General features: G+C 36.4%; 1 protein-coding gene across 3 annotated transcripts in view; it reads left to right on the plus strand.

Moving 5' to 3' along the window:
• The first annotated feature begins 9,237 nt into the window (after positions 1–9,237).
• Positions 9,238–24,376, plus strand: part of MAP2 (microtubule associated protein 2) — a 306,179-nt gene continuing 291,040 nt past the window's right edge. For 2 of the 3 annotated variants that reach the window (XM_009182940.4, XM_009182939.4), the window contains exon 1: positions 9,238–9,496. The gene's annotated coding sequence lies outside the window, so the exon portion shown is untranslated. The remainder of the gene's footprint in view (positions 9,497–24,376) is intronic. The other variant, XM_009182943.4, reaches the window with a different exon arrangement.

The raw sequence follows: 24,376 nt of genomic DNA on the forward strand, positions 1-24,376 counted from the left end.
TTATAGAATGTACATATTCTAAACAAATACATAAACTAAACAAATATATAATATTTTATTTATTTATTTATTTATTTATTTATTTATTATGGGAATTGGCTCATATGATCATAGAGGCCAAGAAATCCCATAGTCTGTCATCTGCAAGGTGGAGAACAAGGAAAGCAAGTGTTGTAATTTAGTCCCAATCTGAAGGTCTGAAAACCAGGAAAGTTGATGGTGTAATTTCCAGGTGAGTGTGAAGGCCTAAGAACCATGAAAGGGGGCACTGATTTAAGTCCCAGAATATGTATCTTTGAAGGCAGAACAAGGTGAATATCCCTGCTGAAGAAGAGAAAGTGAATTTGTGCTATCTCTACCTTTTTGTTGTATTCAGGTCCTTAATGTATTAGATAATGACCATCCACATTGGTAAAGGTGATCTTCTTTACTCAATTAATCAATTCAAATGGTAGTCTCTTTTGGAAATACTCTTACAGATATTTAAAATATCAAAAACATTAGAAATGTTTTTTCCAGCATTCTGGGCATCCCTTAGCCCAGTCAAGTTGACACATAAATTAACCATCGCAGTTAGTATATTTCAAATGTATATGTATATTCAAATTAAATAATCACAAAATAATAATAAATTTTGAAGTAAATTATAATGAAAACACAGCATATAAAAATTTGGGAAATGTAGATAATGAAGTGCCTACAGAAAAATTTATCATTTTAATGCTTATATTGTGAGGAGAAAACCTAACTCAATGATTTATCCTAGTACATAGGCCAAAGTAGAAGTATCAGGAGAAATTAAATAATATTTTGGACTAAATAAAATGAAAATATAACCTATCAAATTTGTGGAATGCAGCAAAAGCAGGGTCTAGAGTCAAAAAGTAAAATCATAAGATCACATCAATAACTGCAGAGAAATATTTGAGAAAATCAAGCCTCCATTCATTTTTATCATTAGAAAACTAGGAATAAAAAGACGTTTTCACTACTTGTTAAAGAGCAACTGCAGGTAACCTACATCTAGCATTATATTTAACAGAGAGAAACTAGATACTTTCCCCCTAAGACTGGAAACAAGGTAGGGACATCCTTCTCATCGCTCCTATTAACATCTTACTAAAAGTCCTAGCTAGTGCAATAAGACAAGAAAAGGAAATTAAAACTTACAGATTAGAAAGGTAGAAAAAACTAACCTTATATGCAGGTAACATGTCTGTCTATGTAGAAAATTCCAAAGAATAAACAAACAAACAACAACAAAACTTCTGGAACTAATAAGAGATTATAACAAGATTGCAGGTAACAAGGTGAATATACAAAAATCCATCACATTATTAAATACCAGCAATAGGCAATTGAAATTAAAGATTAAAAACATAATACCATTTACATTAACACCAAAAAGGTTAAATATTTAGGTACAAATTAACAAATTATATATAAGATATATATGAGAATAACCATAAAACCCGATGAAGGAAATCAAAGATCTAAATAAATGAATGTGGGAGGACTCAATATTGTCAATATCTCAGTTCTTCTCAACTTGATAAATAAATTCAATGCAATCTCAATCAAGATCTCAGCAAGTTACTTTGTGGATATCTACAAACTTTTCCTACAGTGATATGGAAAAGAAAGAGAACCAGAATGTCCAACACAATGTGTAAGTAGAAGAATAAGTTGGAGGACTGACACTATCCAATATTAATATTTACTGTAAAGCTATAGTAATGAAGACAGTGCGCTACTGGCAAAAACAAACCAAAACAGACAAACAGACCAATAGAACAGAACAGAAAATTCAGAAATAGACCTGCACAAATACAGTAAGTTGATCTTTGACAAAGAAACAAAGGCAATACAAGGGAGAGAAGATAATTTTTTCAACAAATGGTGCTTAAACAACTGGACATTGGAAAGCAATGAAATGAATCTAGATGCTAATCTTACCTCTTCCATAAAAATTAACTCAAAATGAATTATAGGCCTAAATGTAAAACACAAAGCAATTAAACTTTAAAAGATAACATAAGAGAAAATCCTTGTGACCTTGTATTTGGTAATGAGTTTTTAGATACAAAACTAAAAAATCCATGAAAAACAAATTAATAAGTTGGACTTCATTAAGATTAAAAATTTCTTCTCTGTGAATACCACTATTAAGAAAATGGAAAGTTAAGCCACATATTTGGAGAAAACATTTGTGAAACACATATTCGATAAAGGACTTGAATACAAAATATAAAGAAACTCTTGAAACTCAACAATAAGAAAAAATGTAATTTAAAAAATGGTTAAAATATCTGAATAACTATTACACCAAGGAACACATACAGGCAGCAAATAAGCATATAAGGTGATGTTCAAAATTATATGTTACTAGGAAACTGCAAATTCAAACAACAATGAGATACCACTAATGCCTACTAGAACAGGTAAAATTCAAACACTGACAATATCAAATGCTCTTGAGGACATGAACAAAAGGAATTTTAATTCATCACCGGAGGAAAGGTACAGCCACTTTGGAAGACAGTTTGGCAGTTTCTTACAAAGTTAAACATAGTCTACCCTACAAACCAGAAATTGTGCTTCAGGTATTTACCGGAATGAGTTGAAAACTTACGTTAGCACAAAAACCTGAACATGAATGTTTACAGCAACTTTGTTTGTGATTGCCAAAATTAGAAGCAAATAAAATGTCCTTCAATAGCTGAATGGATAAACAAACTATGGGACATTTATACAATGGAATATCATTTAGTGATAAAATGAGCTATCAAGCCATGAAAAGGTATGTGGAATCTTAAATATTTACTATTAATGAAAGAAGAAAAGCTATATACCACATAATTCCAACTATATAATATTTGTAGGGTGTTGAAAGATGGTAGGGAAGAATAAATGGAGTACAGGGTATTTTTAAGGTAGTGAAAATATCTTGTATCATACCAGAATGATGGACACATGACATTATGTATTTGGCAATACCCACAAAACTGTGCAATACCAAGAGTGAATCATAATATAAATTATGAGCTTTAATTAAGAATAATGCCTCAATATTGGTTCCTCAATTTTAACAAAAGTAAGTCACCCATGAAGATGTTAATATTAGGAGAAACCATGGGCAGGGGGAAGGAAATGTATGGAAACTCTCTGTACCTTCTGTTCTGTTTTTCTGTAAATGTAAAACTGATTTAAGAAATAAAGCTTATTAATTATGTGTATATTTTTCAAAAACTACAAAAAATCTAATTAAATAGAGATCTATACCATGTTCATTGATTGTAAGACTCAATATTTTTAACACGGCAATTCTGCCAAAATTGATCTACAGACCTGAGAAAATTCCAATAAAAAACATAATTTTATTTAAATTGACAAGTTGACATCAATATTTGTATGGAGATGCAAAAGACTAGAAGAGTCAAAAGAAATTTGTAAAAGAAGAATAAGACTGTGGTATTTGCCATGCCTGATTATAAGATTTACCATAAAGCCAGAGTAATGAAAATAATGTGAAATTGTCATAAGAATCAATGACATAGCAGAGTTCAGGAACAGACCTATACATATATGACCAACTGATTTCTGACAAAGATATTATGGTCATTCAATGAGGAAAGGATGGTCTTTTCACAAAATAATTCTGGAACAACTGATATCTATATGGAAAAATAATCAGTAATACCTTATATCTATTAATTTGAAATAGATCATAGACATTAAAACTATCAAATTCCTAGAAGAGAACAGAAAAAAAGTAGCCCTGGAGTAGACAAAAGACTACTTAGATGTGACCAAAAAAAAAAACACAAAGCATAAAAAGAAAATTTGATTGAGGAAATAGGATTTTATCAAAATTAAAGGAGTTTGCACTTCCAAAAATGACATTTAGAAAATGAAATGCAAACAAAAAATTGGAGGAAAATATTATCAAAATATATTCCTTATATATTCCTTGTATATTGGAAGATAAACAACCCAATTAAAAACTAGCAAAATATTAGAACAGACACTTGACAACACAAAATGTGATGCAAGAATGACCAATAAGAACACAGAGACATATTGACATCATTAGTCATCAGGGAAATTTGGTTCTTCTCAATAATTTTAGTTTTTCTACTGAGATTCTCTATTTTATTCACTTATATTTCCTTTATTTAATTGAGTATATTTATAGCAGCTGATTTTAACACTTTTCTATTAATTCCAACATCTGGGTCATCTAAAAATTAATTTCTGTTGATTGTCTTTTTTCTTGAAACTGGGCCACATTTTCCTGGTTCTCTGAATGTTGAATAACTTTGGGTGGTATCCTGGATGTTAAGTTGTGAAGACTTTGTTATATTACTCCAGTGTTTAAGTTTTTGTTTTAGTATTCATTTAATTTGGTTAGATTTGCATTGCAACATCTGTCACTTGGGTAGCAACTCAAACCTCAGTTCAGTATTTGATTACTGTTTTTGTTTTGTTTTGTTTTAATCTTTGACTGGGAAGCATTGAATCTTTTCCATGCAGACATAATTCAGGGATAAAATGGAGATTTGTGCATAGATTATACCTAGAAATTTGGATTATTCCAGTGTCTCTTTTCTTTTCAGTATTTTATTTTCACTTTCCATCACAGGACATTTCCCCAAACTCTATACTCTATTTCAGGAAAATTGCAATTTTTCTATGAGTGTTTGCCCCTGGCAGTATTGTGTGCAATCTTCTCTCAAGCTAAAAGGCATTGAATATGCCATTCCTTCTTCCAAGTGTTGATTCCCCTTTATAATGTGCCGTTTTGTTTACATTCCAGTGCTTTCTGTTTTTGCTTGTTTTACCCCTACAGGAGACGTTATCTGGGGGATGGTAAGATCCAGTAAAAGTCTACTCAGCAGTACTGAAAACTTATACTTCAACAGTTTCTTAAAGTGTTAAGCATATATCTACCACTCGACCCAGAAATTTCACTCTTGGGTATATGACTAAAAGAAACAACAACATGTCCACAAAAAACCTTATAAAAAAGTTTGTAACAATCTTATTACTAACAGGCAGAAACTGAAAATAACACCAAATGCCCACTAGTTAGAAAATGGATATAGAAAATATGGTATATCCATACAATAAAATACTATTGAACAATGAAAAGGAATAAACTGCTGATAACTTACAAAATAAAGAATACATCTCAAAAGTAATATGTGTGCAAAAGAAGCCAGACGTAGAATAGTACATATTGTCTGAATCCTTTTACGGGAATTCCAAGAATATGCAAAGTGAATCCACAGAGAAACATAATCAAAAGTGTAGTTACCTCTATGGGTTGGGGCTGAAGGTGTAGATTGAACATTTCTGATCTGTGCTTTTAATTGAATGTAAATTATACCTCAACAAAATTTTTGAACAGAATGATACCTTATGGTCCAGAAGAAGTCAGTGGTAATTTGACCACCCATTCAATGAACTAGACATAGAATTGGAAATGGGAGACCATACTACAAAGCTCATTTTTAAATTTTAAAGCCATTGCAATGGTCAAAACTTTTGAAACATGATAGAAATTTTGATAGATGTGCCTCTAGTCATCCATAAAGAAAAGGTCAAGAAATTAAAAACAAAACACAAAAACCCATTTCACGCATAGAAGGTGAAAGACTTATGAGTGTTTGCTCTTCAGTGTCATACCTGCATCTTACATCCACATCTTTTCTATGATGGGTTGCACATTGTATCAGCATTATCTGTGTGTGTATGAACTTTGCTCATTGTTTCCCTAGGGGCCACTTAATTAATGTTTATCAATTTAATAAGCAAATGCCCAGCTGAGCTATAATTTCTCATAGATTTATAAAACTAAAGTGACCTTAGGTGGCATGTGGTTGAGTCTCCTCATTTGCTAATAAAAATATTGAGGTTCAAAATGGTAGAGAGACGTACCCAAGGTCACACAAGCAGGGAACAGCAAATATGGGCCCTCAGATCTGATTTGAAGTCTGGTGCTCTTACCACTATGCAGTACAACCTCCTCAAAGGCTCACCTACTCTTTGACTCTCTGGGGAGAAGGTTTCATCACTTCCTTCATACCGGTAGACCTTTCTCTAATCAGTAGAAAGGCATATATTCCGATGGTTTTCTGACTGAGAAACTATCAGAAGGCCTGTCCCTGAGAAAAGGGTATGGTTGTTTATGTACATAATCTTCTGGGCCAAAGAAATACAAATCAAGAATTTAGCCTGAAGACAAGACAAATAATTGTGGAAATCAATATTGGCAGGCTCTTTCTATCTGTGGTTTACTTTTTGGAGTCCAGCACTGTATAGTCAAGGTTTCTTCAGTTGCAAATGACAGGAATCCAACTACAGCAAGCTTAGGAAAAAAAAAAATTCTATTGGCTTGAAAAATGGCATTTCTACCTTGAGACATAGCAGGATCCATGGAGTCTTTCAAGGGCTCTTTTCTCCATCTCTCCATGCTGCTTTTCTACATGGAAGGAAATACAGTCACTGACAACTCTATACCTATATCCATCTGATTCACTATTGTTCATATGACACATCTCATGGAAAAAACCTGACTGGAAATATTTGGGACATATGACCACCCTGGATCAATCACTATACATGAGAACAGGTTCTATTATAGACTTAGCCAGGATCACATGTTCACCTCTGAGAAAGAGAAGAGAGGCACACATTTTACTATCATATCAAGAATCATATGAGAAGGATTGTTCCTCTAAGGAAGGGAAGCTTAGCTGAGGGGAAAAAAAAATCACTTCGACACAAAGATCCCTCATTAAACTAGAATCCTAACCACATGGAGTCCCCTCCTAAACTTGTTTGACATCCCAGGGCACTGACTCCTGCCAACTGTATTTCTAAGGCTGCTTTGTCAACTGACTTTCTCCTAGGTTCACAAATGACAGGATTTTGAAATACAGGTTAAAGAGAAGCCACAGTATTTCTTTTCACTCTCAGCTTGTGGAGGACCCTCCAGTATTATTATCTGTCTCCCAGGAAGCATCTCCACTGTGGTCTCAGTTCCCTTAATGCAGCTTGGGCTCCTCATTCCTGGTAAAGCCTCCTTTCTAGCACTCCCCAGCCTGAGAGTGGTAGTACTTTCCTACTAGTAACTATCATCGTGTTGCCTCATCATCCCCTAGTTGGCTTTTTAGTTGTTTGAATCCTTTGTAATTTGTTCCCCATACTAAACTCTCTCTATTGACTTACAACATATAGATGTTATTTTTCTGAAAGAACTCTAAGATGTGTGTTGAGAAGAAGCAATCTCCCATATAAGGACCAGGTTCCCCAAAGAGAAAAGTCATTAGAGTTTGGCTGCCTCAGCTAATCTTAAAGTGAGGGGGTTGGGCGGGGGTGGGAGAACCTGTGGAACACTCTACTTTAAACTATTGGAGAAATAATCTATTTTTTATTGCTGTTTTTTAGAGACAGCGTCTCACTCTGTCACCCAGGCCGGAGTGCAGTGGTGTAATCATAACTCACTGCACCCTCAAACTTCTGGCTTCAAGCGATCCTCCCTCCTGAGCTGCTGGGATTACAGGTGTGAGCCACCGCTCCTGGTCCTGGAAAATTACTCTCAGTGAGCACCTGCACCTGCATGCCTGGTCATGAATGTGAGCTGCTAACACTCTGGTAGGGTGCCTACTCCTTCCTCCCGCCCACATACTGTCTATGATTTCCTAGTCTCCTAAGACCTCCTTCTTCTCAATCAGGCCATCTTCCAAGGAGGAGTATCAACTCCTCCAGTCTCCCAGCTCCTGGGTGTGCCTTGATACTTCCAAACTCACTGCAAGCGTCACTGGCACATGGTATGAAGCAGAGCAGGGGAGGCAGGACACAGAACACTGGGCATGACTGGGGAGGCCAGGCTTTCACAGCTTCATCTGTGATGGTTTCTAATCCTTGCAGGCTCCCATCACTGGGTCTCTTTCCATCTGAAAATGGAGGAAATTAGACCAACTGCCTAAAAAATCAACTCTAATGTGCTAGGTTCTAAGATTCTATGGTTAATTTAAGTGACAGAACCACCTTATGGCTGCTGTTTCATCAGCACTGTGAAAACTGTACAAGCCACACCTCAGAATGTTGGCTGACCTTAAAAACACCTTGTTAGTACTTGATATAGACACTCGAAGTAATTCTAAGTTGCATCTTACTTTTCTTACTTAAAATAAAATGGTCTCTGATTATGAAGATTCATACTGCATGGTATGAATGGTAAAGAATCATTTGTTTTCTTGGTCATTTCACTTTCAAAAGTATTTAAGAGGTAATTTTTTTTTAATGGTGATATTTCAAGGTCAACATTTTCCGTGCTTTCTAATTCATTGTATTTGTATCATTCTTCAAAGATTCTTCATATTCATTATCTTTTTAAGCATGAGAGAATTGGACTGTCATTTTTAGTTCTCATATGACACATGAATACACTGAGAGTTAGATTAAGTGAACTGTCTCTAGAGCATACGTCAGGCTATCTAGAAAGTAATAACCATAAAGGGAGGGGATCTTTTTTATTAGGGTTGGGGGAAAGGTTTGTTTTATTCACTAATGTTTCTAGTGCTTAGAAGAGTGCCTGACACATACTAGGTGTCAATAAACATTCGTTGACTCAATAAATGAATGAATCTAATTAGTGACAGAGCTGGGTCTAGAATTCTCTACTCCCTCAGCCATTGCTCCTTTAGTGCTGACAAGAGTTGTTCTATGTTCTCAAGCGCCCCACATTTCGCTTGTCGTTTCTGGATGCACCTGTGGTTGGGTTTGTGAGGCAAGGCCCGTGAGCTTTCCTGGTGAGGTGCCACTGGTATCCCCGCCTCACAGCGATACAGGGGAGGGAAGCCGGGGGTCTCTGGAGGTTGCTCCCGCGAGACTAAAGCTGCTGCCTCCGATTTTCCAAGGACGCCAGTTAGGAAGGCCCGCCTGTCCCGCCGCCCGGGCACTGGCCTCACTTACTGGCCTCACTTTGTCGCGGGAAGGGACCAGGGCTCTGGAGAACGCCCAGGCCAGCGGCTGGGCGGGGCTCTCCAAGGCTCCCACCTCGCGGTCCCCGCCTGGCGGCCGGCGGCTGCGGCAGGAGGCGGGGCGGCCGTGCTCCCCCTCCCGGACACTGCGGCGGTGGCAGCGCCAGCCCCGCCGCGGCCGCCCACGGGCTCGCGGAGTCGGGCGGGACCTGCGCGGGGCGGGGAGGAAGGGCCGGGGAGGGGCTGCCGCTCGAGAAGGCTGGTGGGGGCGCCGCTCTCAGTCTGGGGCGGGCGCTCGGGCTGCGCGGGCTCTGGGCAGCAGCAGCAGCAGCAGCAGCATCCTCTCTTCCTTTACTTCCCTTCCGCTTCTTTCTCTTCCTTCTCCTTCTTCCCCCCCCTCCCCTTCTTCCCCTAACCCTTCCACCCCTCTGCTTCTTCTCCGGAGGACGCTAAGTCCGTGAGCGGCGGCAGTCGCGACCGCGGGTGCATCCAGTTTCTGCGCCCAGGTAAGAGACCGTCCCCACCTCTGACTCTTATGTAGGGCGCCTCTCCTTTTGCCTCGGTCTCTGAGTAGAAAGAGGTGGGAATGGGGAGGGGTCGTGTCTCATCCTCTAGCACTCCTAGCAGGCAGTCTGGGAGTTGGCCGAGCTGCCCAGCCGTGCACCTGGCGGAAGATTCGGGCCTGTCCTATCCAGGTGTCACTGCGGAGTAGGGGGCCGGACGTTACTGGTACCTGAGCCCTGGCTTCGTAGAAGAGCGAGTGACCTTGTTAGGTACCACTTTGAAACGACTGAAAACTTAGGCCAGGATAGAATACGTGTATCGAAAGCCAGTATTACCTGAGCTGTGGAAAGAAGGGGGGTGGATTCTGCAAAGATAGTGGAAAATAGGAATTCGAGGTAGGAGATTTTTTTGTTCCTCCAGCTGTAGAGAACTGCACACTGGCAAGTGAGTGAGTGAGGGAAGCCTTGCCCATTTCAAATCATGTTTCTCTGTAATTCCTTCAGAAACAGCTGGGAGAGGAGGACTGATATTTATAATTGTAGGAAAATGAAAAATCTATGTCTGGTGGTGTTGGAGGGCGGGGCACGAAGAAATGAGTCTGGTTGAGCTTCCACACAGTCGTTTTGCTTTTTAAACGATGGGGGTGGACGTCTGAATCTACAGTACATCTATTCTTTTCTTCCTTTTCTTTTTAAAAGGCTTTTTTGGTGGGGAGAGGGGGACTGCAGTGCTCGCTGCCTTCCTTCCCCCACCTCGTCTTTTGTTTAAGGATGGAAATTTCAAGAAAGAGTGTGTGGGGGGCTAGGAATGGGGAGGTGTATATTTGGGTGTGTATTGGGGGGAGGGGTAGTAAAGGGGATGGAGTCAGAAGAAAACATCCTTGAAAACGAAATTAATGTTATTCTGCCTGGCCATCGGGGCTTCAGGATTTTGTCAGAATATAAAAAGCTTTCATTAGCAACAAGCCCGTTTGTGACAATTGCTGTGTGCCATCTGTTGTAAGCCCTTAGCACAATGCTTCCAGGACATAGACCCTTTAAAATTGAGTCCAGTGTAAAGCGTTTTTGTTTAAATGCGTAAGCATACAAGTATGCACCCAAATGTGTAATACACTACATACATGTTACAAAAGGAAATTGGTACTTAAAAGACTGACTTTTAAAAATTGTATTTAAGGGTTTGGAAATTATGTTATGAATAAAGTGTGTAGTGCAAAACAAAAAAAATATATTGGTGGTGGTATATAACTTTGGGTGTGAGGCAAAGGGATTGATGACTGTTGGTGAGGAACTAACTTAAATGTTAAAGATATAATTTATTTTAAAATGATGCGTCTAGAAAAGGAAATGATTGCAAAATGAAATTGAGGTTTGCAGCCACAGTGAGGCGATGGAGAACAAAGCCTTTTATGTGAGCCACATTATGCAAAATGTCCCATGCATGAGCTGCAGGTACCAGCCCAGTTCAAAAGCATAGTTCTTTCACTATGTCATTTCACTGTGGACAATTATGATTTTTTTGGCAGTCAAATAGATTGAATAAATAGAAGCCCTTTCGAATGTTGTTAATTTTATGCCCAAGGAAAAGATTACAGCCTTCCATCAGAATATAACACAAAACAGCACTTTAACTGGGCAATAGGTGTCTGTATTTTGATAGAAATCCTTATGAATTTACAAATCATGGAAGTTCCAAAAGCCCCAGCCCCATGCACACAAAGAACCCTTCCTTCAAGAAAAAGTCATTTTTTTTCATTCAGTAAGGATTATTATATTTGTGTGTGTGTGTGTTTATGTTGATTTCCTGGTAATTTCATCTGATTATCATAGGTTTACATCTGCATTCATGATTTGTATGTTATCAGAGCCATTGTGGCTTCAGGATCAGTGGTACATGCTGTTTATCTGTTGTTCATTCAATTTTAATTTTTCATATTTTACAGTTTGCTACAATATTATTTAATGTCCAAAGTTTTCTTTTTTAAAACCATAAGTAGAAAATTGCTTAACACACATCTGAAGATCTAAGTAATTTAAAAATAGAGCTACCTTTTATAAAATAATATTTTAGTTATGCTAATTTTTATTTTATTTATCTCCTCTCTTATTTTGTTTTCCCTTTTCTTATCAAATAACCTGTTTCTTTATGGCTGCTTTAGTCTTCTGTTTATGTCTAGACTGCCATAGCAGGTCCAGTGTTCTCAAGAATTTTGAATTTAGGATTGTTCATTCTCTCCAGCACCTCTCAGGATGACTTGTTTACAGCACCTTCTCAGGGAGGAGAGAGGGAAAGAATGTGCTGAAAGAGCATGACCCAGTGAAACTGGCACAGCCATTACCTCATCCTAGTAGGTACCTCAGATTCATTGAGGGAGCAGGCATCCTCTCAATGGAAACCAAACACCAGGAGCACACCCATCTCAGGGCAAAAGCCTTTCTCTTCCCATAGCAGCCTCTACTAATGTCGTTCCACTGAGGTTAAAGGGATATTTTCTCTTTTGTGTATTCCTTTTCAGGGATCTTGAACTTGGTTAGAAGTATGTAGCCAGAAATGAAACTTGGCACAGAATCCTCTAAGCCTGAAGGAATAATTTCATTCCTTTACCCCTTTTGGTTTAAACCAGTTTCCAAATTTTCTAAACATCAGAAGGGAAAAGGAAGAAAAATGTTGGTGTATTTTTGTGTATTTTCTTATCACACATACGTATTTAGTGTTGAATTTTACTAGCAATTAGACAACAGACTGGACATGCTTTTAACAAATATAGTTGCACTGTTGACAATTTAAAAAATCATTATTACATTTGCTTATAGGACAATAGGTGCGTCCTTCAGTGATTCATTGATGTCCGTATAAGACTGACCATATGAAACTGGGGATTTTAGTATTCAAGTTGGCAACTCTGATTATTGAATCCTTTCAATACTTAATTTCCTCTTAACAGATTAAAATAAAGAATCTGAAATAACAGTTACAATAGAAGATAACACCACACCCAGATCAAAACTATCCTCCTTAATGCTAAAAGTAGTCACTTTAGGCAAGTCATTAGTAAATGCATGAACCTGAACAGTTTTGAAACAATCTCAATTTTTTTTGTCTCTGTTATAGATGAGTTAAAGATGCTAATAAACTCTTTTAGTCATATCTGATTCTCTCAAATATATCAAGTCTTTTTGCTACTTTAATTATCTCTTTACTGTTGCTATTACCTTTATCTACTCAATCTAGACCTTTTCATATAAGGGCTGTGTTTTGATCACTTCACCATATTTTCCCTCCCTTCACACCGTTCTTTTAAATTCGATATTTGGATGTTAGACTTACTGTTCTCTAGCTATTTTTGTTTCAGTAATGTTACTCTCTTGATAAAAATTTGGCCTTTATTTTTCATTAAGGAGAGCACTTACTACCATTTATGTATTTATTTATTTATTCATTATGAGAAACAACTTTTGATATTCTCAGTTATCAATTGCAGAAAATGGTTCTAGGCACCAAAAGCAGTTAAAGGGCTGCAAATTAATATGTAGTACACAAAAGGCCAAAGTCAAGGGAGAGAATGTGTATGGAGGTTTGGGTGGGTGGGTGTAGAGGAAGATGTGGAATGAAAGCAAATTCTCAGCTATTAAAAGCTGTCCATGTAGGGTAGAGATGAGCCTTTTTTTTTCTTTTTTTCTTTTTTTATTATACTTTAAGTTCTAGGGTACATGTGTACAACATGCAGGTTTGTTACATATGTATACTTGTGCCATGTTGGTGTGCTGCACCCATCAACTCGTCAGCACCCATCAACTCGTCATTTATATCAGGTATAAGTCCCAATGCCATCCTTCCCCTCTTCCCCCTCCCCATAATAGGCCCCAGTGTGTGATGTTCCCCTACCAGGGTCCAAGTGATCTAATTGTTCAGTTCCCACCTATGAGTGAGAACATGCGGCCTTTTTGTCTGAGAGGGTGAAGAAGGAATAGATGTTTTGTTTTTCTGTTTCAACATATTTTGTCCCCATCCCTCCTCTGTCATGTCTTTGAACTAAGGCATGGTGCTTCCTTGTAAAAATTATACAGTATGTTTATTGGAAGGAGTTTTATGGTGAATTAGGTGAATTCAGAATTTTAAAATGATGTGAACACAATTAGATGAATTTGTATGAAAAACACTTTGAATCTAATCTTTGATCTTTCCTGTTCAAGACATAAACTTTCCTTTGAATGGTAGTACTTTAACTGTAATACATTTTACTTAAACGTTTCAGTAAAATTCTATGGAAAGTTAGACAAAACAAAGTGCTCAGAATCCTCTTTCAGTCTGTTGTTAAGTTTATATTGTGGAAGTTGGGGAAAGTTTTAGACAATTTGTTTTCCATTAAAACACACGCCAGACAGGGCACATTTCTTTTCTTTCTTTTTTTTTTTTTTCTTTTTGTTATGTTAATGAGCCTTTTAGGGCAAATAATGTACTTTTAAGATCACACACCTTGACTTTTTTCTTTCCTCCTTTTTTGTCTTCTCTCTTTCCTTTCTTCCCTTTCCCTTTTCTTCTTTTCTTCTTTACTTAGATTGCCCCTTCCTTTCAGTTTGTATTGGCGAAATAAACATTGGTCTTTAATATAGCCTGATATTCTTATTGAAATTTATTTTTCATTATATTTATATTTCTCATTTAACGTGAAGTTTTATGCTAACCTCTCCCCCTTCTCAAGGCTCTATCCCTATCTTGGTCCTTTCTTTGAACTTGGCTCTTTTTTTTGAGACAGAGTCTCGCCCTGTCACACAGGCTGGAGTGGAGTGGCACGATCTCGGCTCACTGCAAGCTTCTTCTCCCGGGTTCACGCCATTCTCCTGCCTCAGCCTCCCGAGTAGATGGGACTACAGGCGCCCGCCACCATGCCCGGCTAATTTTTTGTATTTTTAGTAGAGATGGGATTTCACATTGTTAGCCAGGATGGTCTCAATCTCCTGACCTCGTGATCCACCTGCCTCAGCCTACCAAAGTGCTGGGATTACAGGCATGAGCCACTGCACCCAGACTAAACTTGGCTTTTATATCTCCTAGGCTTCAACAATTTTTTCCTTGTATACCAATCTTTCATAATACTTTCTACCTCAAAAAGGCCTTTAAAAATCAGAAGAAAAGTTACTACCCTATTTCTCCCCATTAGTTTGTATCCAAGTTTATTCAGTTTCCCTTAGGTTGTAGATAGTTGCTCACCTCAATATATCCTCATCAGCCTTCTTTGAGTTACTTTAAAGACATTTTGCAGTCAAAAAAATACATCTATACAATGAGGTTTTTTTAAATAAAAAATTTGACTAGCCAACTGACTTTTTATTATTTTGTTCATCAGACACTATAAAACATGGTTCAACTAGTTTTTTTAAAAACTTAACTAGTAAAGTTACTATGTGTCAGGCAGTCCATTGTCTTTATTTTATGTTAGTTAACTGATTCCACTAATGTATACCTATTAAGTGGAGTATGAACTACTGTACGAGCAATCAGTAAATGTTGAACTAAATTAATTTAATTTTAAGTAAAATATTCCTAATTACATTTCTCTGTATAGCATCATTGTTAGCCATCTTAATCTACCTCAAAAATGACCATAAAATACAGTGCTTGAATAGCATTAGTATATTTCGTCACTTAACTGTCTAGGTCCTTTACAGTTAAAGCAAACTCACAAGTAAATGTACAAACTGACTCTATTTGAGACAAAACAATCGTTTCAATATGAACCCTTTATCTTTATTTAAGTAGTAATGGATTTTAGGTGGCTACTGCATTGCATTATAACAATTTAAAAGTACAACATTGTGTTGTTAATGCATGGTGCTGAAATTATATAATGAATTGGTATGAGAAAGTATCAATTTTAGAATGAATAATATGGTATTTTGATTGGTATTAAGGCAATTAAATAATGCTCAGCTTTGACATTTTACTATTTTATTTGAGTATTGTGCCTCTCAAATTTGTAATTTAGTCTTCCCTTAAGAGTTTACTTTTTTGAACAAAATAATGTATTAAATAATAGGCTGCCTATTTTTTATTGTTTATATGATACACTACATTCTTTTGGCCCACTTTGAAAAACAAGCAAAAAAGTTTTTAGGATTCAGTTATTCATTCTTTTTATCTTAGTAGGTCATCTAGTATAGCCAGGAAAATATTTGATTCTTTAATTTGCTACATAAACTTACTTATTGTTTGAACAAAATTTGCAATCTGTAGCATACAATTTCTTTACTTAGTGGATGAGAACATGGAATTATAATACCTGTAACAGCTTCTCAGCCTGCTAATTTTGTCTACCTGGTGTTTCACAAGGGCTAACATGATGGTGGTAGTGGTGGTATTTGCATGTTTGTGTATAATTACTTTCTAAGATAGAGTTAGACTTTTATATATTTGCTTTTTTCATAGATGAAATCAATTATTATGCAATCAGTTGATTCCACATGAGAATAATTGGCATTAAATACAATTTAATAGGGGAAAATGACCAAGTATTTATTAATGAAATCAAATTAGATTAATATTAAAGTATCACTGTATTTTTCTGTTTAGATTAAGATAGTCCAGATTCCATTGTTCATTATTGAAATCAAACGGTAAAGCTAAATCTTGTGCTCAGAATTAGAACATCTCCATGTTGATCAAAACGTCCTAAGTTGCAATACTGGCTAAATGTATATTTTAAGAAGTTCAGGTGACACTGCTTTCACATGGAAAATGCAGTTTATCTTCACTTAAACACCAGAAACCAGGACTGATGGAACTTTTAAGAATTTTGCTGCTAGGGAAACATAAAATACTAAGCATCTATTGAAACTTCAATCTCTTATAAAACCACCAGGTGAGGCCAGGCGCGGTGGCTCAAGCCTGTAATCCCAGCACTTTGGGAGGTCGAGACGGGCGGATCACGAGGTCAGGAGATCGAGACCATCCTGGCTAACACGGTGAAACCCCGTCTCTACTAAAAAAATACAAAAAACTAGCCGGGCATGGTGGCGGGCGCCTGTAGTCCCAGCTACTCGGGAGGCTGAGGCATGAGAATGGCGTAAACCCAGGAGGCGGAGCTTACAGTGAGCTGAGATCCGGCCACTGCGCTCCAGCCTGGGCCACACAACCAGACTCCGTCTCAAAAAAAAAAAAAAGCTTTGGCCACTGTATTTCAGACGAAAGTTTTGCCTCATTCGGGATGCAGATTGTTATACAGCACTGAGTGGCCTTTGGTGAAACTGAGCAGTTTTTTTCATTTGTTTAAGTTCTTATAGCTTTAAAACTCTGTCACGAATTTCATGTTTTTTCTTCTTTTGTCTTCAGTAGCACCATATTGAGAGTGGTCAATATCAAAATTGGCAGTATGAAGCTTTGTACAATCCTGGAGATTCTTACTGCCTTATTTAGCCCCTTCCCAAATGGTATCATGAGGGTTTTAATAGGAATCCAAAGTTCTCCATTTAAAAAATGGTATTTAAAATGGATAAACTGATTTTTAATAAAGTATTTTGCTTCCTGACATATTTACAATTTATGTAATGGAATAGCTTTTTGTAGCCCTGTTAATTACTGGACTTAGAAAGACTGTGTGTTTACGTATCTGGAAATATTTAAAATGCTATTAAATGCATTCTTTTTATAATTAGTTAATTATTTTCTACATTTACAAATGAGAGCTACAAATGTATTTTTTATTTCTGTGCCTCTGTGCAATCACTGAAGAGGCATCAATTCTCAAGACTTGCTACTTCTATTGAATTAGAGGATGTTTGATGGGGAAAAGAGACTATCAAGAGCAAATGTTGTGAACCTGTGGAGTACATATAAGTAAACTGGGATAGTGACCATTTCAGTGATTTTCCTTATCTAGTTAGTAGTGGAAGCAGGCCTGAGACTCAGTAATTCAGGCTCAAAATCAGTGCTTGGTAAGAGGTGTCACTGAAGACTCATCTCATTCTGACTGCCGTTCCCAACTCTGCTTGTATTTCTGTTCTCTGAGCTGAGGGTGGAGTGAGGTGGCAGTCATACCTGCCCAACTTTGTGACTCAACTGTGACTCTCACATGGATATAAAAGAGGGAGGGGCTCGGAATTCTAGGGTCATTCCAACCAGCTACATGCCAGCTACACTACTATAAGCATTGAGACTAAATCTGATCCAGGAAACACTTACAAAGCTACTGCTCCAGGGCCATTCCTGTGGTTTGGATCTCTCAGGATAGTAGTTTAAACTGTGGGGATGTGTGCCCAGACTTGGAAAGCCAATGAGCTTTTCTGTGAGCTTGAACTATCCATACTGATGCTTCCAGACTGATTTGAGTCTATGTTTAAACTTGGCTCAACATATAAGGGGAATGCAACAAAAATAGGCAGGTTGAAACTTTTTTCTCATCTATAGTGCCATTAAATTTTCTTAAAATTGCTTTCCTTTTGTGTTTCCCCCAGATTTAACATTTTTAGCTAAGAGGAAGTGAGCTAGAAAGGCTGTGGGCCTCTGTGTTTGTGCCTGTTTCCCACTTACCTTCCTACTCTTACGTGCCTTCCTGTTTCTCTGCTGACAGTGCTCCATCCCTCTTGGTGGTGGTGGTTGTTTTTGTTTTTTTGTTTGGTTGTTTTTTGTTTTGTTTTGTTTTGTTTTGCTTTTTCCAAGACTTCAAATTAAATAGGAATTGGGTGTTGCTGTGGTTACTGTGTTCAGCAGAGCTTCACCTGCACCCATGCTACTTAAGCGTTGTAGAGCCTTTAGTTGACAAATACTTGAAAGCCATGAAGAGCATCTTGAAGGAAAGAAATTAAGTAGAAATTGTGCTTAAATATTCAAGGAGAAACATATTCCTGGTCACTGAAAACTGAAACCATACCACTATCGAGAAAATTAGAAGAATTCTAATGCCACCGTTCTGTTAGAATATTCCGTGTAATATGTCTTAATTCTCTAGACGAGAATGTCCAATCATCCAACAGAATCAGAGTGAGTGTTTTATCACTGAGTAGATAGAACAAAGTTTCTTATAATTTCCATATACATTGATGAAAAATGGGTTGTGCATATTGTCTTCCTCTGAAGTGTCTTTATGTGGTACAAGGAATAAAACCACCTTAATTGTATATCAAGAGTCAACACATATAAATGCAGATCTCTTAAAGTAAGATATTTCATACTCTTCTCAGTTTATTTTATTTGATGGTCTGAAAATTTAAATAATCTGTAAAGAATTAAAATAATGCCTTTTAGAACATGATATTCTTACTCGGGAGGGATTCACTCTCTCTTCTACTTGAATATCAGGCTAGTGTGTCCTTTCTTAGATCACAGCCCATGGTTCATTCATTTATTTATTTAACAAATGGTTATTGGGTTCCTAATATTTAGCAGGCACTTTTCTGAATGTGGAGAATATCAGAAGAAACCGTATAAATTCCTGTCCTCATGGAGCTAACATTCTAGCAGCAGGAGACAGACTTTAACAAGTAAAATAATAAATGAACATTTCAGACACAAATAAATGCTGTTGGGAATATACAATAAACATATATAATAGAGCTTGTCTGTGGTGGGATAGGCTGCCTTTGGAGGCATGAGTGATGAGAAGTAGCCAGCCACAGGAGTACCTGGAGGAAAAGCTTTCAAGTGAGAGAGAATAGCCCTAAAGCAGGACGAAGCTTGATACATTTGGGAAACAGAAAGACCAATGGCACTGGCTTTTGACCCCGATAAGGAGTTTGTCTTTTATTTAACTTGCACTGCATTGTAATTTTTGAGGTTGTTAAAAGCAGAATTTTTTTAGGATCTTGTAAAAGCTTTCAAAGATTAATTATATCTTCTAAATCCCTCTAGATATATCTGTATCTTATTTGCTAATGTGTTAAATCACAAGAGAGAAATAATTTAGAAAATCAGAAACCAATGGTGGAAACAAGAATAGACTTTTGGTAAGCTGTTCTTATCTAATGCTGTAATGTAACTCAACCTGTGTCTTTTTTTTGGCTGTTGGAGAATTACATGCATAATTAATTTTAATCACTTGTAGTCTCTTTGTACCCCAAACTAAGCTTTTCAAAACAATCTAAACAGGAAAGTACAAATTCGTGTTTGAGAGAAGCAGTCAAAAAAAAATTCCATTCTCAATATGAATGTGTCCTTTGGCTATTTCCCGACAGCAGATTTAGTTGTAAACAAGGTCAGGTGCCAAGCAACAACCAACATTAAATAACAGTGTAACACACATTTTGCTTCTTAGAGACAACGGTCTAAATCTCCTGATAATTTGGTAAGTGAGCTGATCCAATTTCATGATAATCTTGAATCATGTATGAGATTAATAAACAGTGTACCTCTTTATGCATCTATTGCTTATACTAAAATATTTAATGCACTTTTCAGATATTTATGGCCTTAGTATAATGCTCTATTGAGTTTAGCTTTAAATACAGTTTGCAGACATTTGATTGATTATACTTTTGGCATGGTTCAAAGCTGTTTACTTTTTTCCTAAGCATGCCTTCAATAAACAAAATTATTATCGTTATTATTTTATTATTATTATTTGTTTGAGACGGAGTCTTGCTCTGTCGCCCAGGCTGGAGTACAGTGGCGCCATCTCGGCTCACTGCAAGCTCTGCCTCCCTGGTTCACGCCTTTCTCCTGCCTCAGCCTCCTGAGTAGCTGGGACTACAGGCGCCCGCCACCATGCCCGGCTAATTTTTTGTGTTTTTTAGTAGAGACAGGGTTTCACCATGTTAGCCAGGATGGTCTCGATCTCCTGACCTCGTGATCCACCCACCTCGGTCTCCCAAAGTGCTGGGATTACAAGCGTGAGCCACCATGCCTGGCCTATTTTTAAAATTTTTTTATTTTGTCACGTTATGGTAGTTACTGGACATTTCCAAAGTATCACATAATTTAGGAGCAATTAATATTTTTATTTTATAATGGGGTATTTAATTATTGTTGATTTTTCTTTAAGCCTCTTTCCTTGACTTCTGTTTTATTTTTAGTATTATTTTTTATTATGTAAATTACTTTAATACAGAACCATTCGATATAGGGATCTCCCAGACTTGCAGTTACTTAAATATTAAAAATATGGGACAAGCGTGGTTACTCATGCTTATAATCCTAGCATTTTAGGAGTCTGAGGCAAGAGTTCAAGACCAGCCTAAGCAACATAGTCAGACCCCAAATCTACAAAATAATTTTTTTAAAATTAGCCAGGTGTGATATTACGTGTCTGTAGTCCTAGCTACTCAGGAGACTGAAGTGAAAGGATTGCTTGAATCATGGAGTTTGAGGCTGCAGTGAGCAATGATTGTGCCACTGCACTCCAGCCTGCATGACAGCCAGATCCTCTCTCTCTCTTTCTCTCTCTCTCTATATGTTTTATATATGTGTTATATATGTTTTATGTGTTATATATGTTATATACATGTGTTTATATATATATATAAAACAAATCAACAAATAATTCAAATATATATTAAAGTCTGAATAGTATTCTTGGAATTATATCCAAAATGTGGCCTTTTAAATATTGAGATATTACTAAGCATCAAATTTAAATTAAAATGTATTTCAAAGAGTTAATGAAAGAGCTTTAAAAAGAATCAGAAAAGTAATTAATTTCTTCTATATAGACAACCCTGCTTGTGCTATAGAGTATCAAATATACAGCATATTGGTCTCCTCTAGTTGACAGTCACTAGAGATATAAGACATAAAACTAGTATTAAAAATAATATAATTTACAACCATATGAATGGTAAAAAAATAAAGTATGTCTTGTAAGTGCTAGCAAATTCAGAGGAGGGAGAGTCATTGCCATGTGCAGAAGTGAAACACATTATGTCAGAAGCAGCATGAGTGTGTCTAGGTTTGGAAAAGCACCTAGATAGGACAACAGCAATAGCAAAGGCACTGAGGTGACAGTGAGCAAAGCAAACCAGATTGCCTATAATAGAGGGTTTCTTTTGGAGAACAGTTGCCTGTGTGGGTGGTGCTGGATTTGTAGAGGTCCTTAGTAAGAGATTTGGGTTCATCGTAAGGCCACTGGCATCAGTGAAGGATTTTTGACCTGGGAAATGGTATGAGGAATGTGAAATATTCAGATTAGCAAGAAAAATTTGGGGAAAGATAGTGGCCTGCCTAGAATTTCTACATATGGTGTAGCATAGAGACATCAAACTATTTAGACTGGGAAACTAAGGGACTTCTTTGGAAACTTTGGTTGCAGACTTTTTCACATACAATTAAGAAAATATCAACATTAAAGAATGGGATAGTGTGATGCTGGTGGAGATGGGTGAGAGTTAGAAGCCATGCAGAAATGTCAGTCAGTGAATAATATAGGCTTCTATTGGGGTTATGTCACTTGCATGCCAAATATATATATATTTAAAGGCACTGGCCTTGGAAAATAAAGGAAAAGAACAAAGATTAATTTCTATTTAATTCCTTCTAATTTCTAGACCTTAATGGAAATGGACTTCATGACTTCACAGATAAGTTAGTAAACAGTTATTGAAAATCAGTTGTATGTGTGTATATGTATGTTAACAAATTGTCTTTCAGAAGATTATAAACACATCTTGTTAGATATTTATTTCTAATTTTAAAGATTTGCACTAAGACCTGTTAATATTTTTATAGTTAATGTACTGTGGTAGGGATTGGCAAGCTATTTTATCAAAGGGCCAGAGAGAAAATTTTTAGGCTTTGTGGGTCACGTATAGTCTCTATTACAATTACTCAGCTTTGCTGTCATAGCAAGAAAGCAGCCACAAACAATAGATAAACAGTTGTTATCATGTTCCAATAAACTTTTATTACCAAAAACAAGTGACAGTCCCATTTGACCTTCAAACTGTATTTTGTCAACCCTGGCATATGTTGTCATGGTTGAACATGAATCCAGAAAATAGCTTTGAAATTATAAAAACCATACTGTTAAAAGATAAATACATGAAGACTATGTGAAGACAATAGTTAATATATTTCCCTTTATGAAGTCCCATGGATGGAATCTTTAGATTTCTCTCAAGTCAGAGCATGTTAGATACTGGAGACTCTTTCCGAAGCCATTAGCTTGGTTTTGTAATCAGTGTTTGTGACGTTGATTGTGTCTCCATTTTTTTCTTGGCTTCTAGTAATCTCAGAATAAAATCGTGTCCCCCTTCAAGTAACTGTGTAGAATCTTTAGTAGACATTTCATACACTAACATTTTCATGCATCATTTTCTTATGATTTCTCTTTATCCTAATTTTGTTGAATCTTTTTATTAAAAGGTAAAATGTAAATCAAACTATATTCTGTGTTTTCGTCAGAGATCTACTTTCAATGAAAGTCTGTGACCAGAACAATATTCACTTTTCAGAAGGAAAAGATGGCATGGCCTTTTTGGTCATATTGATCATATTGTATTGTCAATTAGGACAGATTGCATTGTTCTTGTTCAGTTTTCACAAGTGAGACCATTTTCTCAAAAATAAATTATAACGTGTGTGTGAATATGCTGTTGGAGGACATTTGTTAAATCTGTTACCCATGCACTTAAAAAAAGTGGGGTGGATTTTTTGATTCTGAACCTTTCACTGTTCATTATCAAAAATGTCTTTTAAACCGTTTTGCAACCCTCTCAACTTTAGTGATCCTGGTAGGAAGATGCTAAGACCCAGGTGTTTTGTCTTATAAGTGCATGGTCATGAAAATATTCTGAGAATTAGAATTTAGATATGTAAGCACTATTTTGTCTCTCTTCAGAATGCCACATGAGGTTTTCTCATTCAAACTGAAATCTAGGACTTACAGTATAACTATGAATTTTGATTTTGTTTTGTTTTACATATTCTCATGTGAAATTGTACTGTTGCCTTCTAATTTCGATAATAGGTAGAGATTGTGGATACATTGGAATTATAATTAAATAATTGGCCTAATTTTCACTGTTCTATTAAATCAATAGTGAGATTGTTTGACTGTTCCAGAAATAACATGATGGACAAGAAAGCTCCTCATGTGACCATTAGCCTGAAAACAAAAAGTTATTAATTAGCTGTGACTTGATAATGATTCTTAGACATAATCAATGGGAGTGTCAAGGGAAATGGCAATATTCTTCTTTAAAAGTTAAGAAAAATTGAAGAACACTGTACAAAAATACGTAAGTTAGAAAGTTCGTGGTTGTCAGATAGTTAGTGGTTTGTTCCCCCTTATCAGGACTTGTATTTGAGATAAGTTGTTCCCCTGTAATCATCTTGCATTGTTTAGAGTCACAGAGAATTAGAAATGTAACAAGTTGCATTTCAACCAGATGTGGAACATAGACGACACCTTGAGTGATGAGCCATGTGTATAGTCAGAACCAGATTTCAACAAATATTGTTGCCTAGGTGCAGTTGCAAGGAAAGTACAATAGGCATGAGACTGTACTATTGTTATGGTAGTGAAATATATAAAGTATCTCAAATATTAGCAAGAGGTTAGATTAAGCTAAGTTAGTCAAGATGAAAAGATGGTGTTGTACTTTGCTAAAGTGAGTTCAATTTTTATTTTCCCGTGGCAAAGAAAAAATTCATATTTTATTGTAGATATCAGATACTTATGGAAACAGTCTGTAGATAAAGATGTGGATGTAAATGGATTATGAATATTTAACCTTGAGGATATTATTTTTATTATTTTAAAGTAATTATTTCAAGGTAAAAATTGCTTAGGATTCCTGTATTATGCTGGGTTATTTTTCACATCACAAAATATTTCAAACATAAGAGCAGCCACTGGAAACTTTGTGATGAATAAATATTCATGACTTTGTATCTTGTGATTAAAACATAGTTTATTATGTAAATAACTTCACTGATTTTATTCAGCATCCTTTTTC

This window comes from Papio anubis, chromosome 10 (assembly GCF_008728515.1).
Source record: "Papio anubis isolate 15944 chromosome 10, Panubis1.0, whole genome shotgun sequence".
In the NCBI taxonomy this organism is placed as follows: Eukaryota; Metazoa; Chordata; class Mammalia; order Primates; family Cercopithecidae; genus Papio; species Papio anubis.